General features: G+C 33.9%; 1 pseudogene; it reads left to right on the top strand.

The window, feature by feature from the left end:
• The first annotated feature begins 6,360 nt into the window (after positions 1–6,360).
• LOC140442820 (STE20-related kinase adapter protein alpha pseudogene) lies at positions 6,361–7,504 on the top strand (annotated as a pseudogene).
• The last annotated feature ends 4,732 nt before the right edge of the window (positions 7,505–12,236 follow it).

Raw genomic sequence — 12,236 nt, 5'->3', positions numbered from 1 at the left:
CGAATTGATCCACTTTTGCAAAACAATATCTCTATTTTCTTTGCTCTCATTTCACAGTATTTTGTTTTATTTTCGTTGTTGTTAAATCTCTCAAATTTTCACACGTCTAACTAGTACATTTTCAGAACTGGGCCATTAAAATATTTTACATTCAATTATTACCAATTTTGAAAGGTTGTAGCTTCAAGTGTTCCTCTTATCTGATTACCTACTCTTACTAAATTAAATATCCAAACATTAAGCCTTAAGGTAATCCTTTCATAATATAAAATGTATCAGTCTGTCCTACACCTTTCTCTTAATGTTTATTTAACAAAATATGCCATTTTATCAGCATCATCATCGTCACCGTTCAATGTCTTCGAATTGTTGCTTGCGCTTTCGGTATTATCCTATTCTGAGGTGGATTATTCCTGTTTCTCAATTCTATTTTACAGTTTTCAGATGATTCGGCAAAAACCTTGGGAAGCAAATAGCTTTAGGCCACTGTCACGCCATTAGCCAGGCGGGTATCAAAAATAAATTTTATTTTATTTAATATTTTTAAAGGGAAATTATTATGCTACATAATTGGCTAGCAGATCAGGCTGGATAATGACCAATTGACAACCAAGGAAGTATTTCGCATTAAGTATTGCATGCCTTCAAAGACGGTAAAAAAGAATAAATGTAGAAAGAAGATAGATAATAGCTAAATTGATGTGATGAAATGTAATGAAATAAGAAAATTGTTCTAAATAATGTTTGAAAACGAGAAAAGAATGAACGTATACTTCCCCAACGTATTCCATACTGCTGTCAGAATTGTCTTAAGTAATTTCTGAAAATGGAAAGAAATAGGTACTAATAAAACATATATATTATGAAAAGGCCTTCGACAGCATTGAACACTGGGCGGTAGAAGAAGCTCTGGTCAATAGTAGCATAGATTCAAGATACCGACAATTGATACATGATATTTACCAAAACGCAACCATGACCGTAATTCTGGACGACAAATTAATAACGGATAATATAAAAGTTAAACGAGGAGTCCGACAAGGCGATATAATTTCACCCAAACTGTTTACCTTGACCCTCGAAGATATAATAAAATTAACAGATTGGGAAAACAGAGAAATATGTATTAACGGAAAGTACCTAAATCACCTTAGATATGCGGATGATATACTCCTGATCTCCTCGGAACGACAAGAACTAGAATTAATGCTGAATGAACTTCATGAAAAATCACTGCAAAAAGGCCTAAAAATTAACTTTAACAAAACAAAAGTAATGACAAACACGGAAGACCAAGAGGCAATAAAAATACAAACAGAAAAAATAGAACAGGTAAATGAGTATATCTATCTAGGACAAGCAATCAGAGCTAACAGAGAAAATCAAACAGCCGAAATATCGAGACGAGTAAAAATGGGATGGGCAGCGTTCGGCAAACTTTCTTACGTTCTAAAAAATCAAACGATCCCTCTATACTTACGAAGCAAGGTATATAGCTCCTGTGTAATACCGGTGCTCATCTACGGAGCACAGACATGGACATTTACACAGGCCAATTTGGATAGGATTAGGAAGGCACAAAGAGCGATGGAGAGACAAATGTTGGGTATATCACTTAAAGATGGAAAACGTAACCAGTGGATCAGAACCATAACAAAGACAGTAGACGCGATACAACAAGCAGCAAAACTGAAATGGAAATGGGCTGGACACAATGAACGTCTCTAAGACGGACGATGGAACAATGCCATCGGAAAGTGGCGTCCATACAATGCAAAGAGATCAAGAGGCAGACCACAGATGAGGTGGAAAGATGACATCAGGAAACAAGGAGGTCCCACATGGCAGAGAACAGCTCAAGATAGGGAAAGATGGAGAGAACTGGGGGAGACCTACATCCAACAATGGAAGGATAGAAAATAGGTTAAAAAAAAAACATATATTATGTTTAATCTAACAATTTGCTATCCTAGTCCCAACAATGTACTCTATATCTCACCTATATGTACAAACAGTTTAAACTATGTAACCATCGAACGACCGATCAGAAACGGTGGGTGCCAATGGATAAAAATATAACTACCTCCAAAAGTTGGGAGCCAATGAAGAACAATAAAACTCACAACTTTCTTTGAGAGCCAATTGTTAGGCCTCGTCTAACTCAGTCTCTATGGTGTGAGAACATCTTACCTGAAAAGTAAATCTGAAAAATTACTTTGGCTGGGTCAAATAAACCACGATATTAGCTAATTATATTTGTTGTACACAAAAAATATAAAATAAGTTAAATATTAAATTAAAAACAAAGCAAAGCTTTCCTATAGCTTTACAAAAATTTAAAAATTTATACTGGCTTTACGTGGTTGACATGTAGTTCTAAACAGTTATTGATCGTTGTTGTTACTTACTTTACTTCGTCTAAGACATACCCGGCATATCCTCGGACATATAATGGGTCACCTACACTTCCGCAGAGACATTATTGGCTAAGGGATATCTTATATTGTCCAAAATACCAGTTGGCAGATCTAGTTACCATTCTTGTCATCAGATTCACAAGTGAAATGTTGTGAAAAAATGTTTTTATAAAAAAAAGGAAAACCAACATATTGACCGGAATCAAAGATTGTCGAAATGAAAATTATCCTTTGAATATGGGAATAAGGAAATGACCTTATCTTAAAGATGAGTTTCGCTGGGCTAAATAAACTAGGATATTAACTAGCCGTACTTATTGTACATAAAAAAAAATTAATATTAATTTAAATTTATTGCAAATCTTGCTAAAGCTTTACAATAATTATATATATATATATATATATATATATATATATATATATATATATATATATATATATATATATATATATATATGTATATATATATATATGTATATATATATATATATATATATATATATATATTACAGTATTCACTGCCTTCCCTCGCTCAACCGTTTCCGTCTCTCTCTGTTGTTCCATTCTCCATTGTTTAGGCCTCTCTTACTCATGGCGTCGTCTACTTCGTTTCTCCAGGATTTTCGGGGTCGTCCTCTTTTCCTCTTTCCTATGGGGCTCCATTCGGTTATTCTCTTTATCCATCTGCTGTCGCTAGTTCTTCTTACATGTCCATACTACTTTAGTCTTTTTTGTTCTATATATGTTAGTATGTCTGTTTCTATTGATGTTCTTTGTTTTATTTCATAATTACTTCTCCTATCCATTCTTGTTACTCTGCAGCATCTTCGCAGGCATTCCATCTTTGTTGCTACAATCTTACTGCTGTTTTTCTTGTTTATGATCCAATTTTCAGCCCCATATGTCATAATACTTCGCACTAATGTGTTATAAATCTGCGTTTTTGTCTTCATATTTAGGTGTCTATCCCACCATACTGAGTTAAGTTGTCAGATTGCTGTTCTTGTTTGTCCTAATCTTTGTGTAATTTCTTCCTCTGTTGTTGCCTTTTTCGTAATTATAAACCCCAGGTATTTGAATTTATCCTTTTCTTTGATTGTTACGTTATCATCAATATGTAGATCTTCTATGTCTTCTTCACTTATAGATAGGTACTCTGTTTTCGCAAGGTTAATATCTAGGCCAGCCTTGGTATATTCTTCTTGTAGTTTCTTCATCATGTAGCTGAGGTCGTCTTGGTCTTGTGCAATCACTACTTAATCGTCTGCAAAGCTTAATGTATATAGGTATTCTTTCCGTACCGGTACTCCCATGCCTTCACATTTTCTTTTCCATGTAGTTAAGGCTTTCTCTAAGTATATTTTAAATAGAACTGGAGATGTGGAACAACCCTGAAGGAGCTCTGTTGTTGTGGTGAAGTCTCCTATAATTCTTGTTCCCATTTTAATGGACACTTTATTTTCTTTATACAGAGCTTTTGTAGCTTCTATGAGTTCCGTCTGTATTTCTAATTTGTACATTGCCTCCCATAGTTCTGACCTTAGTACAGAGTCATACGCCTTTCTCGGGTCCACAAATGCCAAGTGTATATCTCTATTTTTTGCTTTTTTCTTTTCCAACAGTTGTTCCAGTGTGTATATGTGGTCTATGCATGAAGCCTGCCTGATCCTCACCGATTTTGCCTTTTATCGCTTGCTCTATCTTTTCTCGTAGTATCTTCCCATATAATCTTCCTATTGATTATATTACGTTTATTCCTATGTAGTTTTCGCATCGTTTTTTATCTTCTATTCTTAAATATAGATGTCATATATGCCTCCGTCCATTCCTTTGGGAGCTATTCTTAATTTATGGCTTTCTGAAATATCCAGTGTATCATCCGGTGTAATTTTTTTAATCCGTATTTTATAAGCTCAGGTGAGATGCCTCCAGGTGTCGGTGCTTTCTTATTTTTGATTGCTTTTATGGCCGTTCTCATTTCCCTATCTGTTATTTCTATTTCTTGTTGTGGGAATCTGCTTCGTCTTCGTCTGTTTTCTTTTCCAATGAATTGTGGTCTTTGTTCTGTTAATAGTTCCTTGTAGTAGTCCTTCCAGTCTTGGTCCTGTATATTTTCCAATTTAATTTTTTCTTTTAAGTTTTGTTTCAATCCTCTCAGTACTTTCCATGACTCCGAAGTTCTTGTACCTCCTATATATGTTTCAATATTTAAGCAGATTCTTTCCCATTCTTCATTCTTTTGCTGTGTTATTTGTTTTTTCACTTCTCTATCTTTTTATCTGTATTCTTTATAAACTTCATCGTTGTTTGTAGTCAGCCATTTTCTGTATAGTTGCTTTTTTTCTTCAATTATTCTTTTTGTTAATTCATTTATTTCATAATAGTGCTGTTTATTTGTTATATGTTCTTTTTCCCCAAGGGCTTCGAATGCTGCTTGCTTTATACTCGCCTTTATATGCTCGTATATTTCTTCGATGTTGCCGTATCTAAATTCTATTAATGTTTGGTCTAGACGTTGTTGATATAGTTCTCTTATTGATTGTTCTTGGAGTAGTTCTATATTGTATTGTTTTTCTCTTATAGTGTTCAACGGTTCTTCTATGGAGGGGGTCTTGTTATGTTTCCAATTAATGCCCATCTTTGCTGTCAGTAGTCTATGGTCCGTTCAACATTCTGCTCCTCTTTTGACTCGCACATCTTTGATCTTTATTGTGGTATCTTGTTTGATTATTATGTAGTCTATTATCGATTTCAGCTTTCGTGTTTCTTGCGTCCATGTATATTTATGAATATTTTTATGTCTGAAGAATCCGTTGGTGATTTTTAAGTTGTTTAGTTCGCATAATTCAATCAGCTGATCTCCGTTATCGTTTTGTTTATCCTCTCCAAATCTCCCCACTACTTTATCGTTTTCTTTCCTTCCGGTTCTGCCGTTAAGGTCTCCTGTTATAATTATCTCCACGTTCTTTTTAATTAGCTCTATTTGATTTTGGAGTTGTTTCGTGAAATGTTCTTTTTCTACTCTCGGAGAATCGTCTGTTGGTGCATATACTCCGAGTATCACTGTCTCTTTACCGTATATGTCAATAGGCATTTTAATTATTCTCTCGTTGATTGGTTTCCATGTTCTAACCCTGTTCTTCCACTTATTTTTGATTAGTATTCCCACTCCTGCCTTTGCTCTGCATTCTTTATTAACTCCGCTCCAGCAGTGGATATGGTCTTCTATTGTTTCCGTCCCATTTCCTTTCTTTTTGGTTTCTGGTGTTACTAGTATGTCGATGTTGCTTTCTTTAAACTCTTTGATCACTTCCGTCGCCTTTTTGTTCCATCCTTGTATATTCCATGTTGCACATATGAATGTTCTATCTTTTCTTCGTTTTGATTTTTGGTTGAGCTTTGATAAGACTGGGTCTTCCGAGCTCTTCGCAACATTGCCTCTCCCGTATCCGATGGGGCTCCCTCTATACAAGAATTTTAAAATGATACTTATGGCATCTAGAGCATCTATTGATTTTTAACGATTTTTTTTTTGGTTTTAGGTGCAGATAATGTGTTGGTACTTTTGTACTCTTTAATGACATTGAAAACTCTTTTCGAACAAACTCCAACTTTACCTGCAATCTTTTGTTGAATGTCCGTGACAGCTAAAATAGAATTATCTTGTAATTCACATTTATATGTATTAACCATTATTTCTTTGGTTCTTATATCTATGTGATTCTTTTTAGCTCTTTTTCTAGGAGGACTTAGTGGTAACAGTTGTGCATTTTCATCCGCAAACTCTGTATCAGACATTTGTAATAAATGTCATTATTATACTTTTTCCAACTAAAATAACAAAATGTGCATTATTAAAAGTTACTCTTAAAATTATAAAAAAGAAGGGGCGGCCGATATAATTTTGTCCTGATTATAATTAATAATTAAATAATGACTTTAATCTAAAATGTCAGTCTATAATGCCAACATTTCAGAATATCAGACAATATCAATTTTGAGACAATGTTTTGATAATAAAGCAGTAGTTGAACTTGCAAAACACCTTCCTTCAGGAGTTATGGTTGCCATCAAGAAATTTAATGTTGACACAATTCCCGGGGATATAAAATTGTTAGAGAGAGAAATTATATTAACAAGACAACTTAACCACCCAAATATTCTTCCATATATTACAACGTTTGTGTCAGGTCCGGAAGTTTGTGTTGTTAGTCCACTTATGGCTTATGGATCTTGTAGAGATTTGTTAACTAGACATTTTAATGAAGGACTACCAGAAACTGCTATAATATTAATCATAAAAGATGTATTATCTGCATTAGTGTACATTCATAAAAAAGGTTATATTCACAGAGCCATAAGGGCTAGTCACATTTTAGTTTCAGTTACAGGACAAATTTATTTAACCGGAATGCGGTATGCATGCCCCATTGTAAAAAATGGTAGATGGCAAAGAACTATCCATTCTTTTCCTAGATCTATAGAAAAAAACTTAAACTGGTTAAGTCCTGAACTACTTGAACAAAATTTACAGGGTTACAATGAAAAGTCCGATATTTACAGTATCGGCATTTTAATATGCGAATTAGCTAACGGATCAGAACCATTTTTAGGAATGTCAAAAACATTAATGTTAACAGAGAAAGTGCGAGGTTGTGTTCCACCCCTTTTAGATAAAACTACAATTCCTAGAGGAGAAATTTTGGACTGTGGAGATACAGAAATTAGTTCGAGCATTTTAAACAGAAGATTTAGCCCTAATTTACACCAATTTGTTTCTCTCTGCTTTATGTGGGATGTGACCGATAGACCTTCCGCTGCACAGTTGATCAACCATCCTATTTTTAAGACTATCAAAAGAGCGCTTCCTCTACCAGAGCTGCTGAAGCCAGCATTGCCATTAAGCGACCGTGTGGGATATGATACAGATGAAATCGAAAATTTTGATACAATAAATAAGTTGGCTCAACTAGATTTTTACACATACAACTGGGATTTTTAATTATTTTTTTTTATTAAAAACGCTGTAACATGCATATCAAAACGTTTTTTATATATTTATATAAAATAGAAGAAATGTTTAAATACATTAACATGACTTTGTTTTATTTGCAACAAATTTTGTAAAATAATATTTCAACCCGGGCATTTTGGATTTTTTGAATCATTCGAAACATAAAAAGCCTTTTGTAATTTGTCTATTATGTTGATGGTTTTAGAGTTAAACAGTTATAAACTTAATAAACAATTTAATACTAAAAAAATGAAAACTGACGATTTTTAAGGCTCAAAAAGACAAGTAAAAATATTATTTTTGTAATATTTAAGTACGCAAATTCAAGTTTATACCCTCTATCAGGTTTTGATAAAAATTTTTGCTATGTTTTGTTCTAAAATATATTTTTTTATTTGTTAATGAGGAAGGTTCCTTATCGGGAAGGGCGATCGAGCTGCATTAACAACTTAAAAACAATGTTTCAAAATGAAATAAGTTCAAAATACTCATCAAAAACTGATATTTTTTAAATATGTTTTTCGTTCTTCTTTCAGTTTTAAATTGTTTATAACCCAAAAACGATACAACTTAAGACCTTTTTGTTTCGAATGATCCACAAAATCTAAAATAATATCTGAATTTTTTTTTTTAATTTATACCAAAAAGTTTTTTTAATTATTAATTAATAATTATAGTAAGTACAAAATTATGTCGGACACGCCTTGTTTTTTATAACTTTTAACATACTAAATTACATATCAAATAATTTTTATTCAATAAACGAATCAATGCAGATCGATTTGATATCGTATCTTAGGCGATTATAAATGCTTTAATATCATCATCATCATCATCAGTGGCATTACAGCTCGTTATGAGCCAAAGCCTTCTTCAGAACAATCTTCCATTCGCCCCTGTCTCTGGCAACTCTTCTCCATGCTTTAACTCCGATGGATTTTAGATCATCCTTTATGTTATCTTGATACCTAAGTTTTGGTCTTTCTCTGGCTCGTCTTCCCACTGGTCCTCTTCGGTCGAAAATTTTTCTGATCGTTGCATCTTCATCTCGCCTAATTACATGTCCTACCCATCGAAGGCGTGATAATTTAATATATTTTACAACGTTAGGTTCCCCCAAACTTCTATATAACTCAAAGTTGTGCCTACACCACAAACCCTGTTCTTGGCTTCCTCAATGTATTTTTCTTAGAATTTTGCTCTCCAAACGTTTAAGCAATTCTTGGTCGTGAAAAGTTCGGTTCTGCATCGATAACTATAATGTTGTACTCAATGTGGGCTCCGAATATTTTTAACATTAACAAAGTTTAATGTAAGTTATAAATTGTGAATCTTAGTGATATATTGGAATAAACTGTAAGTGTACAAACTCTTTACATAATATCCAGTTAAATTAGCATTCAAATCAGCAAATTGCAATTATTTGTTATTGTTGTCAATAAACAAATCCAGTTTTACCAGCAAATAACCGCTTTTAGTAAAGACCGATATACCTGTTTTAGCAGGTGTACAGAGTCGGACTTACTTTTCATAAACGTTTATCGAAATGAATTTAAACATGGAATCACACAACAGTTCTACAATACAAGACCATCAAAAACAAATAAACACATCACAGTCATACTCATCGGCAGCGTCGAGAGTGCAATTTCCTTTAAAGTCCCAAGCAATTATCTTTAGTGCCTTAGAAAACACCAAACTTCAAGACGACCTTCTCCCACTTGGAAATATAATTCAACCGAAGAATATAATCTTCTCTTCTAGATTGTCTAGTAATCGCATATGTATGTATTTATCCAATAAACAAATAGTGGACGATTTTATGAATAATCATGGTCAAATAGAAATACAAGGTGAAATTGTCAGAGCAAGAAGGTTAGTTACACCAGCGGAACGACTTGTGCTCTCCGGCGTGTGTCCTTCAATACCGCACGACTTGCTTATCAATGAGTTACAAAAAATCGGCATAGTTCCTGTCTCCCCCATGACCTTTCTCAAAATAAGTGCTTCTATGCCTGAATACAATCACATCCTTAGTTTTCGAAGACAAATCTATATCAGTCCACACAATCTAACACTACCAGAGTCATTTACTCTTGTTTTTGACAACACGACATATAGAATATTCATTTCTCAAGACAGTTTAGTTTGCTTTAGATGCAAGAAGCCAGGACACATCGCTTCACAGTGCTCCGAACCACTAGCTCAACTAAACCCCAACCAAAACAATGAAGCATCGGTATCCAGCGCAACAAATATATCCTTGCAAGCATCCAATGACATAAACCCTTCTCAGTGTGAACAAATGTCTATTTCTAATATCCCGGAGATACCGAACAAAGTAGATGCATCAAATAAGGACAGTCACATAATTAATCAACCAAAAAGAAACTTTGATGAAATTATTTCACCTGAAGCAGATCCATCTTCAAAAGAATGTAACATTTTTCCACCACCTAAAGTCCAAGCAAAATCTAAAAAAGCTAAAATTAGTTCAGCAAGCACTTCTGAATGCTCATTTTCTCTCTTACTTGACCCTGCTAAAAACTTCATAGAAAATCACCCTCTACCTTTCCCTCTAAACGTTGATCAACTTAACATGCTCCTAATGAATATCACGGGGTCAACAGATCCTATAACCACAATTAAAGAATATACCACAGACCTATCAGCTTTGTCCGATATGCTCAGTCAAGTTTATCCCCATTTAAAGGAAAGATCCATAAAACGTAAATTCACGTCCATAAGGAAAAAAATCTATAATTATCTTAACAGTGAGACATCGGAAGCGGAAAGTGACACATCTCAGTTAAGTCAACATTAAATTCAAGTCTCTACTTCAGTGGAATATTGATGGTTTTTTCCATCGCCTTGCTATGCTCCATCATCTAATTGGTGAACAATCTCCTGATGTAATATGCCTACAGGAAACTAATCTGAATCCCCCAAAAAAATATAACTCCAACCAATATGACTGTTTTCGCAAAGACAGGATAACAAATAATAATTTTTCTTCAGGCGGAGTAGCCACATTAGTAAAAAAATCACTATCGGCGAAAGAATTTCCAGTGACTACAAATCTGGAAGTTGTAGTCGTGGAAATACAATCATCAAACAGGTATTTTATTTGCAACGTTTACTTACCCTCCAGTCGCCAAGTAACGTACAACGATTTAAAGGAGTTATTCAATCAAATACCATCCTCTCGCATCATCGTGGGAGATTTTAATAGCCATAATATTATTTGGGGCTCCTCTTATTCAAATGCTAGAGGAAAAATTGTCGAAAATATAATTTCAGATTTTCAATTGAATTTTCTTAATGACGGATCTCCAACCAGATTTAACATTAATACCGGAAATTCTTCAGCAATTGATCTAAGTCTTTGTGACCCTGCACTCACACCTCGATTATTTTGGGAAGTTTTACAATACACTTATGGGAGCGACCACCATCCTATAGTAATAAAAAACTCTATGGCTCTGACCCATGACGTTTTCATACCCAGATGGAAAACTGAAACTGCTGATTGGTTAAAATTCGAAAATTATATCGACAACTCAATGCCGAACTGTAAAATAGCTGAAAGCATTGATGAATCCTTACACAATTTGAATAGCATTATCATAAGTAGTGCTGAACAATTCGTTGGAAAATCAAAAAAGACAAAGAATAATCAGACTCCTGTACCTTGGTGGAACTCAGAGTGTGGAGCAGCTATTAGAGCAAGTAAAACTGCATTTAATAAATATAAAAGACATAAAACACCTGAAAATAAAACCATGTTCAAATCACTTAAAGCTAAGACACAACTTATTATAAAACAAGCTAAGAAGGCTTCCTGGTCCAAGTATGTTTCAGAAATAAATACCTCAACTCCTGTCAGCGAAGTATGGAAAAAAATAAGAAAAATTTCTGGTCTGAAATACACGCCAATGATTTCTAAATTAAAAGTTGACAATAGGATTTCAACTTCTCCCCAAGAAATAGCTAATACCCTAGCTGAATCTTTTAGAGAAATGTCTTCAAACAGTAACTACAGTGATACATTCCTTGAAAGGAAAATAATAATAGAGAATACTGATCTTTTTGCAAATGACAATTTAAATGATCCATTAGATCTACCTTTCACTTTTGAAGAACTGGAAAATGCTTTATCCGAATTAAAAAATACTAGCCCGGGCCTAGACGATATCCCGGCAATATTTCTAAAACATCTTCCTTACTCAGCAAAATTATTTATTCTTCAACTTTTTAACTTAATTTGGCAAAATAATAAATTTCCATCAATTTGGTCTAAAGCTATTATATTACCTTTTTTAAAACCTCAAAAATCAATCCTAGAACCTGACTCATACAGACCAATCAGCTTAACATGTTCTATGAGCAAATTGATGGAAAAAATGGTAAATCTTAGATTAACGTGGACATTAGAATTATCAAATCGTTTAGTTCCGGAACAAAACGGTTTCAGACAAAATCGTTCGGGCATTGACAATATTCTTGATCTAGAATCTGACATTCATGAAGCGCTAGCAACCAAACAACATTGTATTGCAATATTTTTCGACTTGAAAAGGGCATTTAATACTTGTTGGAAATTCAATATTCTGAAAGAACTACATTCATGGAATATTCGTGGAAATTGCCTGAAATTTATTAAAAACTTTCTACAGAACCGATCTTTTTGCGTAAGAGTACATAATACTTACTCAGAGGAGAAAAGTGAAGAAAATGGAACACCCCAAGGATCAGTCCTAAGCCCTACTTTATTCTTAGTGGCAATAAATAATATTATTAACAAC

The sequence above is a fragment of the Diabrotica undecimpunctata genome, chromosome 6 (assembly GCF_040954645.1).
Source record: "Diabrotica undecimpunctata isolate CICGRU chromosome 6, icDiaUnde3, whole genome shotgun sequence".
Lineage (NCBI taxonomy): Eukaryota > Metazoa > Arthropoda > Insecta > Coleoptera > Chrysomelidae > Diabrotica > Diabrotica undecimpunctata.
The sequence above is the reverse complement of the archived record's forward strand: the minus strand, read 5'-3'. Positions and strand labels throughout refer to the sequence as shown.